The sequence below is a fragment of the Myxine glutinosa genome, chromosome 3 (genome assembly GCF_964187855.1).
Source record: "Myxine glutinosa chromosome 3, kmMyxGlut1.1, whole genome shotgun sequence".
Taxonomy (NCBI): Eukaryota; Metazoa; Chordata; class Myxini; order Myxiniformes; family Myxinidae; genus Myxine; species Myxine glutinosa.
This window is the reverse complement of record NC_136263.1, coordinates 23,858,012-23,874,626: the sequence shown is the minus strand read 5'-3', so window position 1 is coordinate 23,874,626 and position 16,615 is coordinate 23,858,012. Positions and strand designations below refer to the sequence as shown.

General features: G+C 45.7%; 1 protein-coding gene across 1 annotated transcript in view; it reads left to right on the top strand.

The window, feature by feature from the left end:
* The window catches only part of LOC137423750 (uncharacterized), a 60,506-nt gene that overhangs the window by 31,447 nt on the left and 12,444 nt on the right, over window positions 1–16,615 (top strand). The gene's annotated exons all lie outside the window — the stretch shown is intronic.

The following is a 16,615-nucleotide window of genomic DNA, read 5'->3' as shown; positions in this document are numbered from 1 at the left end:
CTGCACAGCAGAGGTGCAAGGCCACAAAGCTTGTGGCCCATAGTGTGTGTAGTGCAGCAAAGTGTTTGTGGCAGCCAGGTGCTGCACAGGTGCAGCAAAGTTACATTAAAAGGATATGGCTGCAAATGCTGCGCTTTTCGGTTGCACAGATGTAACAATGTGCAGAAAGGTTGCTGCACAGGTCGATGGTGCTGCACAGCTCCACCTACAAAATGGTCCTGGGGTGGGGGAAGAGACAAAGCACGACCAGCAAAGCGGAAAGGGCACAACGGCACACGGAAACACAAGGTAATGCAATGCGAGGGGCGCGGAAGAGCGAGCAGAGCAGGCTCGCCCCTAACCGTTCGTGCCCCCCTGCCCCCATTGTCGGCTTACACTGCCCTAGCCCTCCCTTGTATTTACAATTCGTCCCTACGTCTTGTCTCCCATATCCCCCTCTATATCAAATTTGTCTCCTAATCCCTCCCAGGAAGGAAGGAATGGAACAAATACAATGTCACTTTACGTCGTGATGCGTCTTTACTACTCAACAGCTTACAGAGCCCTGGTGTGGAGCTTCGTCCTCCTTGGTGATTGGCTGTGGATGGTGCGAAGGGATTTCTCATCTCCTAACTACACTACTGACATTTACTTTTAAACTACCCGGGGTCGTATCCTGCCAATCGGCCTCTTTAAACTATGTGGTTCTAAGAACCCGAATTCCCATTGTCCACTCTGCGGTGCCCTTGAAATTTGGGTCTCACTCCCAACGAATTTTCACTCTGTGCCCTTGCACATTTTCGGGGCTGCGTCGTGTGGCTCCACTAGCAAGTCTACCTACCTGCGCACCTCCGCCACTGAAGTCGCCACCTGAGCTTACCTGCTCCTGCGACTACCTGACTGGGGAAGGCCCCTCCTGGCTCTTTACCCCCTGATGCCCACCTTGGCATTTGGCAACCCGGGTCCTTCCTTTGGATCCTCAGGCCCCACTCAACAACTCACAACTACCCTAACTGGCTCCCAGAGCCTACCTGCGGCCTCACCTGGCCGACAAACTACCAGTGGCGGAGTGCCCCAATAACCATACGCACCAATTAAACCACACGCCCAGCCATTCCATATACTCATGCACCCAACAAAACACTTCTTTCCACTGCCTGCACCACAGGTGTCAATATCCATACAAATTTTGCTTAAGCCCTCTACCTGGCTTTACACTACCCACCCCGGGCGTCCGTGAATGGGTTCCATCTCCCCCCATTCACTCCTTCGCACCATGCATTCCACACCTTTTATTCCACACCAAGCATTCCACACCATTTATTCTCACACACCATTTATTTCACACACCTTTTATCTTGCACACCTGTTGTGCTCACTCGCCTTTCGTCTTGCACACCATGCAAGTCAATTCACACTACTACTTTTCATACACCTTTTATCTTGCACACCTTTTGTACTCACACACCTCCAACACAATTCCATTTGTTTTCCACACACAATTTCTCACACACACAGCATCATCTAGCTGACTACTTCCCCTAATACTCGTGCTTCCCCGTCGTCCCGTTACACCATGCACTCCCTTCGTCATTATCAACCATCTAATCTACCTACGTCCCCACTACAGTACAAGGGTCACTACTTAATTCTCATGTCCCTACAGTCTTCTAGTTCCCTATCATTATCCTAGCCCTCCCTCGGCTAGCTTTGGTGCCCCATGGAGGTAACCATTGCTGGCACCCCCATGTGCCTGTCACTGCCATCCCCCTAAACGAATGCTCATGGGCCCTGTTCGTGGAGGAATGGTCAAACTACCATTCCTCCACATAAGGTACACTACTCTCATCAGCCCACTACTCTTGAGCCTCTCCATGTGGATGTACAATGTACATTGTCACGGCTCAACCTCGCAGGGCCGAGCGATCCATTCGGGTGGTTGGTCTCCTGTATGAGGTGTCCGTCCGGCATTTTCGATCCAAAGGGGGAGGGATGGACGGGCCGAGATGCAGGGCTCCATCCCTGCGCGGGGCCTCACGGTCCCACGCACGATGGCCCAACCGCGAATGGCCGGAGCACCGCACCCGCCAAGGTGCGCGGCTCCGAAATCTTCTACCTCCCCTTGAACCTCGCCGATTGCCTTTGCCGCCACGGCATGGCACCAACCATACAGTGCGGGGGCCGGCACGAATCGTGCACGTCGGTACTTGTGAAACGGCCGCGGCACCAATCCCTGCCGGTCCCTGCTGCACACAACTCACCGGGAGCTCACGTACGCTACCCGTCCCCCTACGCGCTACCCCCCCCGGTCTGTGTCGATGCATGAGCCGCGTCCTCGCGACTCGCGACGCACTCCACACTCGCACACCCAGGTGTCCCCGCGCCTCTCACACACTCCGTTACCGCACACTCTTTCCGCACACAGTCTGGTGTGCATTCTCCCTCACACTCCGTACTCGTACCTGCCCACCTCGGCGCACTCACGCCTTTCACACCCTTCAGTACACACTTTTCTGTTACACTCAGGTGTGCATTCTTCCCCCATGCACTCTTTTACCGCACAACCAGGTGCGTACTCTCTCGTTACACACTCCGTAACACCCTCGGGTGTGCACTCCTGCACACACTCTGCAACACGCTCTGGTGTGCACCCCTGCACTCACTCTGTAACACACTCTCCTCCGGCACACTCCGGCGCACACTTCCCCTTCACACTCTCCGTAACACCCTCGGGTGTGCACTCTCCTGTTACACACCCAATCATCGCACACCCTGGCGCACACTTTTCTTGAACACACTCACGCTCCGGTGCACACTCTCTCTCGTACTGCATGCCAGTCGCCCTCGTACCCCGCACAATGGACCTTCCGCGAACGCCCGGGTTTCGGCTCTGTCCCAAGCGCGCCAAAAACCCTTTCGCGCCTGACACATTCGCGCCATTATTTCTCACCTCGGGGCCCTCCTTCCCCGGCTTCTTCGCCAGCACCTGTAAACCTTTATTGGGGTTAGCAAGAACGGCATCACGGTGTAAATGCAGACTTTGTACATATCCATCTCTTTCTCCCGCGACTTGCTCACTTTTTCTGCCGTCTCTTCGGCCCCAATTATTTCTTTAATTTCAATTATTTCTTCGACAACCCTGGCGCCCATAAAATTTCTTTTTCACATGCGACGACCGTCGGCTCTTTTACACCCCGCGACCCACGTCGCGATTTCCATAGCTCCGGTCAACTTAGCCGTCCCTTGCTCCACCTCGCTCTCCACGCGTTGCTCACCCGCTTTACCTCGTCGCGCGCCACCACGACCTTCTCGCTCAGCCTGCGCCCAATGTCCTCCCCCGTTTTTTTTTTTATATCCCTATTCATTTGATCAAACGTTTCGTTCATGTCTTTACCCCCATTCTTTCATTGCCCTTCTTGTTTTGTTCTCCTCTTCTTTCAGCATCGCCATGAATTGCGTCATGAATAATTGCACGTCCATAACCCCCACTTGCGCAGCGGGCCAGGACCTCACCGCCACATGCGAGGCGCCGCCCTTTCCTTTGCCAGCTGCCACACCCTCATTTGCTTCCTCCACTACCAACTGTCTCTCCTGGTCTTGGGTCATTAATTTTTCCTTATCATTTACCCCCACCGGCATTCGACCGCCTTGGCCAGCCATTGTACGAATATAATTTGGATTTTATACTAAATTTCGTCCGCTCGTAATTTCGAATGCGTGAAGCGCACTCCAGGTCCAATCCCACTCCTGACACCAAATGTTATGGTTTCGCGCGACCCTCCTTCCCTTACCAAGGGGACATTAAGCCCCTTGTTCTTTTTGGGTCGTCACAACCGTGAGATTTGAATCGCCACTCCGGGCAGACGCAGGACAGGGCTTCGGGACAATTCACGCATGTACCTAAGTACCTACGCCGCCGCGGAAGCGGGGATCAAGTCTCCCACGAACCACGCGTAATTTGAGTACGTCCGAGTGGATGGCGTACCACGTGGTCCGTGCACTTATCTTGTATTGGAACCCGATTAGAGCGATAATTCGTACCACGCTTAGTCATTAGATGGAAATGACGGGAACGATGAAATGGAAGGAAGAACACAGGTTTATTTACAGCTGTACAAGTCTAAGAGACACAGAGCAGGCACTTGAGCAGTCGTAGCTTAAAATCCCCATACAACGGGCCCGTTCACACTCACAGGGGGAATGAAAGAAGGATGGTTCATGCGCTGAACGCGCCGGCTCCATTGTCCAGGAACAGCTTCGCCCGGCGTGGCCCTCCACGGTCACAGCACGTCCCTCGATGAAGGCAGGCAGGCAAGCAGGCGGGATGGATACTTGCGGCACGTATCTCGAACAAAGGCAGGCTGGCGAATATGCGTGTCTCTCGCCCGGCTCGGCATTTTTTTTTGTTTTTTTTTGTATACTGAATCGAGGCTCATGAAAGAGCTAAGACGCCCGGCGTGGTCCTCAAAGACGGTTCCTCACAGTGCGATAAATCAACGGTGCGCTTTTACCCTCGTAACTCAATAGAGGATCTGCCTCAAGCTCAACCGAGCGTTCAACTTGTTCAAGCGCCTCTCCCCTCAAAACTACTCAAGCTCATCACCCAGCGCAGGTCCTCCTCAAACTTGTTCAAGCGCCTCTCTCCTCAGAACTGAGGTGGGGGCTTTGCGCAAAGGGTTATATTGCCACGCCCTTAGCCCGCATCGAATGTTCCAAACCACGCCTTTGCCATAGTCATAAGCCACTCCCCTCGTGCCATGATTGGCGGCTCGCGCTTACCGTCGGCTCCTCCTCCGCCTTCCTTCGGCCTGCCTCGACTTGTCAGGCCGGCCTCGTGTTAATTTGTGCCAAAAACCAAAGCATCGAGGTGGCATAAAGCATTGGAAGGACCTAAGTCTCATTATTCTACTCAACGCAAAACTACACATAGGAAAGGTCTACGCTTACACTTACTAAGACATAACTGAGTTTAAATGAGGCTACATGTTGTAGTGTGACTAACTGAGGGGAAAATTAACCTTTATTTGTAAAAACTCAAAACCGCAACAATATATATATATATATATATATATATATATATATATATATATATATATATATATATATATATAACTGTAAGAAATAGTAGAAACTCCAAAGTACGAGCAGGGCGTCTCATTTGTATTGAATATATAATCGTTAGATTAAATAAGACGCGGACGTAGCTTCAGGACGTCGATCTTTAATTGTCGACAAGCTTTCGACCAACAAAGGTCTTCTTCTGAGTCAGCCCCAAGTTGAACAAGTTGAACAGATCCTTCTGTTGAACTTGGGGCTGACTCAGAAGAAGACCTTTGTTGGTCGAAAGCTTGTCGACAATTAAAGATCGACGTCCTGAAGCTACGTCCGCGTCTTATTTAATCTAACGATATTATATATATATATATATATATATATATATATATATATATATATATATATATATATATATATATATATATATTTATATATATATATATATATACGTATGTATGTATATATATATATATATACGTATGTATATATATATATATATATATATATATACGTATATATATATATATTTATATATATATATATATATATATATAGAGATGTATGTATGTATATATATATATATATATATATATATATATACGTATATATATACATATATATATATATATATATATATATATATATATATATATATATATATATATATATATATATTGTGTATATATATATATATATATTGTGTATATATATATATATATATATTGTGTATATATATATATATATATATTGTGTATATATATATATATACATATATATATTGTGTATATATATATATATATAGTCACGTGAAAAACTAAGTACACCCCATGTAAAGTTTTGACTTTTTCAACATATTTCAACACACAGCTATTTGATCTTCATTTCAACATTATTGATAGATAAAGGTGATATAATATAACAAATATCATGAAACATTTACATTTTGTAGTCCATTGTATAATTTAAATAAACATAAATGCAAATTTCGCATGTGGAAAAAGTAAGTACACCCCTACATTTATCACTACTTCAAATACCTAAAATTTGAATCAGATGCACCAGCTCAGGTGCAAATGATTAGAACATCGTTAGAAAAGATCTTGGAGGAACCTGTCTTATTTAAACCTCAGACATTTTGTTTGGTTTGGGCTTTGTTGTTGAAGTATGCGGCGTCACCATGCCTAGATCAAAAGAGCTCTCTGAGGCCTTCAGAAAGAAGGTTATAGATGCCTATGAGTCTGGGAATGGATTTAAGAAGATCTCCAAACAATTTGAAATCAATCATTCGACTGTCCGGAAGATCATCTACAAGTGGAGAAGATTCCAAACAACTGCCAACTTGTTCAGGCCAGGCCGCCCCAGCAAGTTCAGCCTGAGAGCAGACCGCACGATGCTGAAAGAAGTCTCTAAGAACCCCAGAATGTCGTCACGGGACCTACAGGTAGCTCTTGCCACTGTTGATGTCAAAGTGCATGAATCTACCATTAGAAAGAGGCTGCACAAATTTGATCTACATGGGAGGTGTGCCAGGAGGAAACCTTTGCTGTCCAGAAAGAACATCAGGGCAAGACTAAAGTTTGCCAGTGAACACCGAGGCAAAGACCAGCACTTCTGGAACAATGTGCTCTGGACAGATGAGTCAAAGGTAGAGCTATTTGGCCACAGTACCAGAAGACATGTTTGGTGAAAACCAAAGACAGCATTTGACCACAAGAACCTGATACCAAATGTAAAGCATGGTTGTGGAAATATTATGGTTTGGGGCAGCTTTGCTGCATCAGGGCCTGGGCAGCTCACCATCATAGAATCCACTATGAATTCTTCATTGTACCAGAGGGTGCTTGAGGATAATGTGAGGCCATCTGTCGGAGAAGTAGAAGCTCAACCGAAGGTGGACCATGCAACATGACAATGACCCTAAACATACCAGTAAATCCACCAAGGAATGGCTGAAAAGAAAGAAATGGAGGGTTCGGGAATGGCCAAGTCAAAGCCCGGATATAAATCCCATCGATATGTTGTGGGGGGATTTGAAACGAGCTGTGCATGCAAGAAACCCCTCAAACATCGCACAGCTGAAAGAATTCTGCATGGAGAAGTGGGCAAAAGTTTCTCCCAATCGATGTCAGAGACTGGTAGACAGTTATAAGAAATGCCTCCCCTTGGTTTTTTCTGCCAAAGGGGCCAATACCACCTATTGGAGCCAAGGGTGTACTTACTTTTTCCACATGTGAAATTTGCATTTATGTTTATTTAAATTATACAATGGACTACAAAATGTAAATGTTTCATGATATTTGTTATATTATTTCACCTTTATCTATCATTATTGTTGAAATGAAAATCAAATAGCTGTATGTTGAAATATGTTGAAAAAGTCAAAACTTTACATGGGGTGTACTTCCTTTTTCACGTGACTGTATATACAGACTTGGCATTTAATATGGAATATTTTTTTTGTTGGGGTGAACTTACTTTTCAAGATGTCTTAGAACCAAAAGTTCATTGGAATTATGTTGAAACTATTCTAGATTTTGTTAATGTGACCTTTAAAAGAAACAAAAACCACATTTGACATTTCGAAACAAATAAATTGATCCTTGAAAGTGATGTAAACTGATATCGAACTCAATTCATGGACAGTACTGTGTTGAACTTCTGTACGTTTTCCAGAAGTATCTCTTTATTTTGCACATAAGCCAAATTTTTTTTCAACAAAAACAAAAGCTAAATTATGACTGGGATTACGGACAGTAAAATTACAGTTCTGTACTTTGTGTGACGCCCATGAGCATTCAGTAGAGTACGTACACGTTGAGTCATGCTGTTCACGAGATTTGCCAAGGTTTGGACAGGAATCGCTTGCCATGCAGTGACAATAGTCTGCTGCAATTCACGCACAGAGGTCGGCTGCTGGTCCAAGTGGTCGATTTGACGCGTTAATTCTGCTCACAAGTTCTCTATCGGATTCATATCCGGGGACATGGCAGGCCACTCCATATGCTCTTCACCATGGTCAGCAAGAAAGTGTTGGATCATGCGAGCACGATGAAGCTGTGCATTGTCATCTTGGAAGACAAAGTTTCCTCGAAAGGCTGCACGAGCAAATGGAAGCAATGTTTCTTCCAGAATGGCCCTGTACTTGAACTAGTTCAGGTTTCCATTCAGAACAACCAGGTCAGTTTTGCCCCCTGCATGAAAAGCAGCCCAAACGGTCACCCCACCACCTCCAGCTTGGACTCCTGGCACTATACAATCTTTGTTGTAGGCTTCATGCACTTGTCTGCGCACTCGGACGTGGCCATCTTGACGATAGACCAGAAATCTAGACTCGTCACTGAAGATCACGTGATTCCAGTGTCCTGGCTGCCATTGACAGTGCTCTCTGGCCCACTGCAATCGGCGCTGGCGGTGTTGTCTGGTCTGGCGTGGCTTTCTCAGGGGACGCCTGGCACGATAGCCTGCTTGAACCAGTCGTTGGTTGACTAGCCTTCTGGATACAGGCACATTTGTCAGTTGCTGCCACTCAGCCCGAAGCCGATTAGCTGACTTGGTACGGCCATTGCGGACTAACCGGTGCAGCTGGCGATCATCCCTCCTTGTGGTTCTGCGGGGACGTCCTGGCCTCGGTATTGGAGTAGGGACACCCCTCTGAGCATTACGTTTCAGGATCTTTGACACTTGACCTTGAGTGATGCCATACTGCCGAGCAATAGCACGCTGTTTCATGCCGTAATTTCGTAAAGCCACCACTCCATGACAAACAGCATTGTCGAGTTGACGGACCATCTCCAGAGGAAGCGGCAATAACTTTTGGAGATGTGCAGCAGTTGTTTTCCACTAATACAGAACGCAACAACCCTTGTATACCCGACTGTGAAGCCAATCATCAAATGCACCTGTCCGTACATTTTGCCAAGCCACCTGTGATATAATCCTGTTGTTGACCTCTTGCTGCGACAGACAATCAGTGATATGGTTCTTTCAACAAATAAATCACCAAAGTGTAAAATAAACACCAGATTGATATACTGAGTTAAGAAAGTTTCCACTAATACGTATTTTTTCCACTAATACGTAATAAAAAACGTATTTTTAACTCGAAGGTCACAAGAAACTCATTTTGCAATAAATGTTCGTTTCCCATAAATCGTACACTTTCAAAAATCCAATCTCACCCCTCCCCTCCAAATCTTCCCCATAACCCCTCCCCTCCAAATCTTCCCCATCACCCCTCCCCTCCAAATCTTCCCCATCACCCATCCCTTTCAAATCTCCCCCCTTGCCCCCTCCCTCCTAAACTACCCCCTCACCCCTCCCCGCCAAGACGCCCCCTCGCCCCTCCCCTCCTAGACTCCTGCCTCACCCCCCCCCTCCAAATCTCCCCCATATCCCATCCCTTTCAAATCCCTCCCCTTGTCCCTTCCCTCCCAAACTCCCCCCTCACCCCTCCCCTTCAAATCTCCCCACCCTCATTGCTTCTCAATTTCCCCCCTCTCACTCCCCCTCCTCAAAGCGTCCTCCCCGCTTCTTCCCCCTTCAAACTCTCACCTCCATCTCCCCCAACCTTCTGCCTCGCTCTTCCCCCTCCTCAAATAACACCTCATTGTGGCTCACCCAGCACCATCAAACCTTTTGTCCGCCCCATCCTTCCCTTTCTCCGAGCTATTCTGAAATCTCTGACACACCTTCAACAGCTCTCCCTATCTCTTCCACCTCTTCCACATCTTACCCTACCCCTCCTCCCCCCTGTTCTGTATCTGATGCTCCCCCTTCCTCTTCATTAACGGTATGGACCTCAAACATCCGGGGCCTTCGTTCAAACTTAACTGATCTCTCCATACAGGTTGCTTCTGTCAAACCAGACGTGATCTGCTTAACAGAAACTTGCCTCCTTTATGATGTCTCTGATTCCATAGTATCTCTCCCGGGCTACTCCCTCCTCCGGTATGATAGACCTGAGCCTCGTCCTGGAGGCGGGGTTGCTATCTTTATCAAAAACTCTCTTCCTCACTCGCCCTGCACTGCACTCTCTCCACCTCACCCCCAGGAATACCTCTGGCTACGGCTTCCCCTTCGCTCCCACCTCTTGTTCATATGTGTGTTGTACCGTCCACCAAACAGTGATGACTCCATCTACATCTCGCTGTCTGATGATATGGACCAACTTCTATCTACTCATCCCAACTCTCTCTTCCTCATATGTGGTGATTTCAATTGTCACCATGCCAGTTGGCTGGGTGTGGGTACCTCTCTCACCAGCCATGGCTCTTCAGCAAAGGACTTCTGCGACTCACTGGGACTGACACAATCTGTCAATTTCCCGACCCGGATCTCAGTCAACGGAACATCTTCTCTTCTGGACTTGGTTATGACTAACTTCCCTGAAAATGTCTGCTGCTCTTCTTCTGCTCCGATCGGATCATCTGATCATGTCGTTGTTAAAGTGGACGTCTCTCTGACCATCCTCAGGGAGCCTGCTCAGCGTCGACGAGTCTGGCATTTCACTCAGGCCAACTGGCACGGTCTTCAAGCAGCCATCAATCATCTGGACTGGTCTCCCATCTCTACCACCTCTGACATCAACTCATCCTGGGAATTCTTCCAAAGTAAATTGCTCTCTCTCATGCACAGATTTATCCCATCTCGTCTTCAGTTGTCATACCCTTCCTCCCATCCATGGTACACGGAATCTTGTGGTGAGGCTGTTGCCCAGAAACAACTTGCCTTCATCTCCTGGAAAGCAAATCCAACGGAAGGAAATCTCATTTCCTTTCACAAAGCCCGAAACAAGTGTGTGTCCACCCTCAGGAGAGCCAGGAAACAATATCTCTCCGTTCTCAAGACCGAACTCTCTTATCTGTCTCCCTCTTCCAAATCCTGGTGGCGTCTGGTCAAATCCGTTTCTGGTGTTTGTTCCCCCTCCATCCCCTCCCTTACCTCAAACGGCTACACAGCTGACTCCGCACGTGAAAAAGCTGAATGCCTCAACTCTGTGTTTGCCTCTAAATCTTGTGTCCCAAACCCATCCGTCTCTGTACCCACCATAACCAGTCGTACCCTGCTGCTCCTGGACTCCGTGTCCTTTCCTCCTGACAAGGTGGAAAAGTTTCTGTCAACCCTCGACTCTGATTCTGCAACTGGACCCGACGGCATCAGCCCACGGGTCCTAAAATCCTGCTCTGCTGCTCTATCTCACCCTCTCTCTGTTCTCTTCACCCTCTCTTTTGCTCAAGGTCAACTGCCATCTGCTTGGAAATCAGCCAACATCACCGCTTTGCACAAAAAAGGTGCAAAAACAGATCCTAGCAACTACAGACCAATCAGCCTTCTCCCAATTATCAGCAAAGTCATGGAATCCATCATTGCTTCGGATATGAAATCTTTCCTCTTCTCCAATGGCTTGATCTCTGATCATCAATTTGGTTTCAGACCAGGTCACTCTACTCTGGACATGCTGCTTCTGCTGTCTCAACAATGGATGGAGGTCCTCAATGCCAAACAGGAAATTAGAGCTGTCTCCCTCGACATATCACGTGCCTTCGACACGGTCTGGCACCCCGCTCTGCTCACCAAACTCTCCTCCTTTGGTATCCATGGAAATCTCCACGCATGGCTGGTCGTCAATCTTCCTCTCTAGTCGTCGTCAACGTGTGGCCCTGAATGGGTTTCTCTCATCTCCTCTTCCTGTTCAGGCTGGAGTTCCCCAAGGCAGTGTTCTGGGCCCCGTGCTTTTTCTGGTCTTCATCAATGATCTCTCTGACTCTCTCGAAAATCCTCTCTATCTCTTTGCTGATGACTCCACTCTCTGCCGCTCCATTCCTCTTCCCTCAGATCGGCAGTCTGCTGCCTCCTCACTCTCTGAAGACCTGGACAAAATCACAGACTGGTCAAACAAGTGGAACATGTCTTTCAATCCTGACAAATCTCACACTCTTACTATGTCTCTCCGAAAAGATCGACTGGACAACCCTCCCATCTACTTTCTCAACAATCCTCTCCAAGAAGTTCTGTCGCTCAAGATTTTGGGTCTCACTATCTGCCATGATCTTTCTTGGGAAAACCACATTTCCAAGCTGGCCTCCAAAGCCAGTCGCCGACTGGGCATCCTCCGTCGTGCGAAGTCCTTCCTCGGCACACCTGAGCTCCTCACCACATACAAGGCTTTCATCCGCAGCTCAATGGAATACTGTTCTCCCCTATGGGCCGGTGCTCCTGCCTCACACCTAGCTCGGCTTCACGCTGTTGAAACCAAAGCTTTCAGAATTATTGGAATCTCCCCTCGATGAAGCTATCTCTGAGGGCCTTTCACTCACTCACCGCAGGCAGGTAGGTGGTCTTTCTGTCTTCTACCGACTCCTCTCTGGCCTTGCACCCCCAGCTCTCTCTGTGCTCTGTCCCCCAAATATTCCTACAGGTCGCACAAGATCTGCCAGCAACCCTCTGATGGTTAAACTGCCGAAATCTCGGCTCTCTGCTCACCTTCACTCTTTCATTCCTCTTTTCTCCCGCCTCTGGAACAAACTCCCTCACTCCCTTCAATCCCACTCCTCCCTCCAGGTCTTTAAAACAGCTGTTCACCACCATCTCTTATCTTCCCCCATCCAAAACCTTGAGCTTTTCTACCCCCACTAATTCACCCCAGATCCACCTTGTTTGAAATTCCAACTTCTTTCCTGGAAGTCCTGGCAGTGTCCATATGTTTTATACCTCTCCCACCACCCCCTTCCCATGCCCCCCCCCCCCAAAGCCCTCGCCCTCTCTCAGATCTCTCGATGTCTCCATGTCTCTCGGTCCCTGCTCTCAAATGTTGTGTTTGTGTCCTTCCCCCTCTCTCCCCATCTTGTCTACCGCTCCCGATGTTATATGTTTTATGTGTCGGTTTGTCTTTCTGTGTGATTAATGTTCGCTCTTTCACGAGCCTCGACCTTGTATCCAAAAAAAAAAAAAAAAAAAAAAAAAAAAAAAAAAAAAAAAAAAAAAAAAAAAAAAAAAAAAAAAAAAAAAAAAAAAAAAAAAAAAAAAAAAAAAAAAGTAAACCCAAGTCGAGAAAAAAAAAATTCCATATTAAATGCCAAGTCTGTATATTCACCGAACGAGATCCCTTTATTCATAAAGCAACATTGCATCACAAAAGATTACACCAAATGGATTATAAGTGCCTTGGTTTGTTAGCAAGAGATGGTTTGACATTGTCTCTGCAAGAGCCCAACAGTGCATGATTTTTCTATCCTGATAAAATAATTTCGGTCAGAATATATAACCACCTTTAGAGGCCATTTTTCCCCGCAAAGCGGGGGTTGGCCTTTTTCGGGAACCGTGGTTGTTGTTGTTTTTCGGTCCCCTTTTTGAAGCAATGTTTTACGGCCGGATGCCCTTCCTGACGCCAACCCTTTTTGCTGCCTTTAACGACAAACAGGGAATTACCAGTGAACTGGTCAGATGCAGGTCAGAATGCAGGTGATAATTCACCTCCTTTATTCTGCTTATAGTTCCTCCCACAGTACACTGGTGTGAAACGTTGGATAACAACTTGTGCCTGTTAAGTTCGCCAAACTGGTATTTTTTTGGCACTGAGTCAATCCACCTGGTGTTATTTAACGGCACAACAGGGGCTCGAACTCGAGTCCCTGAGGCTTAATCCATTCATCTGAACAATTTAGCCAACATGAGGCTTATGATAATGGTACATAATGATGGTACAAAATTGTAACAACAATGATTATTATAAAAGTACATAATAAATAAATAACATCCTCCAGCACTGCATTGCCGGGGCGCCCGGCAATACCGCAGTGCAGCTCATAGAGGCTGCATTGGGAGGGAGAGGTGTACGCTAATTGATTGATTAATTGTATAATTAAAATCAATAAAAGATTATCACAAAATATTTTCTTAATCAATTGGCTAATAGCATAATTAAACCACTAGTGCTTCATCCGAAGATGTGTCTTTTAGAAATTTAATTAAATAACTCATTAATAAAAAATTAAATAATTAATTGATTAATCAATAAATAATTAATCGATTAATCAAGAAATAATTAATCGATTAAATGATTAATCAATAAATCAAAAATATCCTTGATAGCCACATCACTTGGTCACTGTCATGTCCAAATATTAGTTGCCCAGCTCAAAAGGTGCCTGAGATATTGGCCAAATGAGAAAGAAAATAAATAAATGATTAATAATGAAAATAAATAAATAATAATCATGAAAAAATTAAATTATTAATCAATTCGGTCACAGAACACAAAAACCACCACCATTTCACCAGATTCTGTAACTGATATTTTTTTTTTTTTTTTTTTTTTTTGTAATTAATCGAATAATTAAATAATTAATCGATTAATTGATTAATCAATAAATCAAAAATATCCTTGATAGCCACATCACTTGGTCACTCATGTCCAAATATTAGCTTCCGAGCTCAAAAGGTGCCTGAGATATTGGCCAAATGAGAAAGAAAATAAATAAATGATTAATAATGAAAATAAATAAATAATAATCATTAAAAAATTAAATTATTAATCAAATCGGTCATAGAACACATAAACCACCACCATTTCATCAGAATCTGTAACTAAAAAAAATAAATAATGTAGTCATTAATCGAATAATTAAATAATTAATCGATTAATTGATGAATTAATAAATCAAAAATAGCCTTTGCAGCCAAATCACCTGGTCATTGGCATGTCCAAATATCAGCTTCCTAACTCAAAAGGTGCCTGGAGTTAATGGTCAGAAGAGAAAGGAAATTTGATTAATTAAATAAGTACTTAATTAATCGTTAATAATTAAATAACTCCTCAATTAATTGATTAATCAAAAAACAAAAAATACAGTTTTTCACAAAGGACTTGCTCACTATTGTGCCGAAATTTCAGTTTCCTAGCTCAAAGGATGGCTGAGATATCGCCCGGACAACCAAGAAAACAAGAAAACAAACAACCAGAGTGAAAACTGAGTACTCCCTTTCAGCGTGCGTCACTGCCGAGCCCCCTTCGGTGCCCGGCAATGACGATTTGCAATGCCTGGAGATGGCATAGGAAATGTGCGGTGTACAACAAACAACGAGAGTGAAAACTGAGTACTCCCTTTCAGCGTGGGTCACTGCCGAGCCCTCTTCGGTGCCCAGCAATGACGATTTGCAATGCCTGGAGATGGCATAGGAAAGGTGCGGTGTACAATAAATGCTGAGGTAAAATGCTAAGTTGAGGACCCCCCCCCCCCCCAGCCCCTCCCCCTCACCCCTTAGGGGTAGTTAGACAGGTAGGGAGCACTGTCCTTGTTCTTTTCTCCTCCTCCGTTTGGGGAAGGACAGCATAGCCTTCAGCTCCCCAAAGAGCCCAGCAGCCAAAGCCTACTCGCGATCGCCAAAGAACAACGCAAATGCTCTCCTCAGCATGACAGCTACGTGAGGTATGTCAATCACCATAAAGGTGGAGGAAGCCGTCTCACTCTTCCTTTCCCATTGGAATCCGTCAGAACCTATTTGCCAGAGTAGCGCACCATGAAAAGTTCCTAAACATGTTGCCTCTGAGACTAGTTTTTTGCCTAGTAATCATTGGACCGATATCTTCAGCCTGATACCTCTCAGCCACAGCCACAGTAGCATGCAGTGTCGCCTCAGGGGGTTGGTCAAACAGTTCCAATTGTTACTTTAACAGGTGTACTTCCACACCTGTTCCCTGTTGTCCCATCCACATTGATCCCAAGGTTACATCATACCTTTGTTGTCAATGTGAAGATGCCTTCTCTGCGTAATCTGCATCATCACCTCTCGCATTATAACATCTGGTTAGGAGTTATCCAGTCCTGTACTTGAGACACACAATTCGTCAATCTTGCAAAACGAGACTTCAAAGTACCAGAAAGATCATTGTTATCCAAACTCCACCCATACACAAGGGTTTCAGTGGTTGTCTGCAGCAGATTCAAAACTGTTTCATGCGATGACTGGGGCATTTCTAAATAATGAGGAGAACATTTTACTGCACAATTTAATCTGCATAACAAATCTCTGCCCAACAAGTTCACTGGATTATCTGCATCTAACAGGAATGTATGTTGCCCTGACAATGGTCCCAATTCCACACGTAATTCTTTCGTTGCTGGAGTTATTTGCATTCCTGACACCCCAATTACATTTATACTTGCTTGTGACAGCGGAACATTTGGAAAGTCACTCTGCTTATTTGTCGAGCATGTGGCACCTGTATCTATTAGGAAGGGGATTTGCTGTCCTGCTACCTTCATAGTAAGGGTCGGTTCCGAAGGTTGCGGAGTTAGTAAATGTAATGGTGATGTTTCACCCAGGCACCCTTGTTGTTGTTGTTGTTGTTGTAGTAGTTGTTGTTGTTGCGGCGTGAAGGGGTTTTGCATTGTCTATTTTTTTTTTTTTTTGTATACAGAATCGAGGCTCGTGAAAGAGCTAACATTTATCACACAAACAAATCAAACGGACAAACAAAATATATAAAAAGAGGGAGTGGTAGACAAGATGGGGAGAGAAGGGGAAGCACACAAACACGACATTTGAGAGCAGGGACATCGGGAGATGTGTGGGAGGGAGA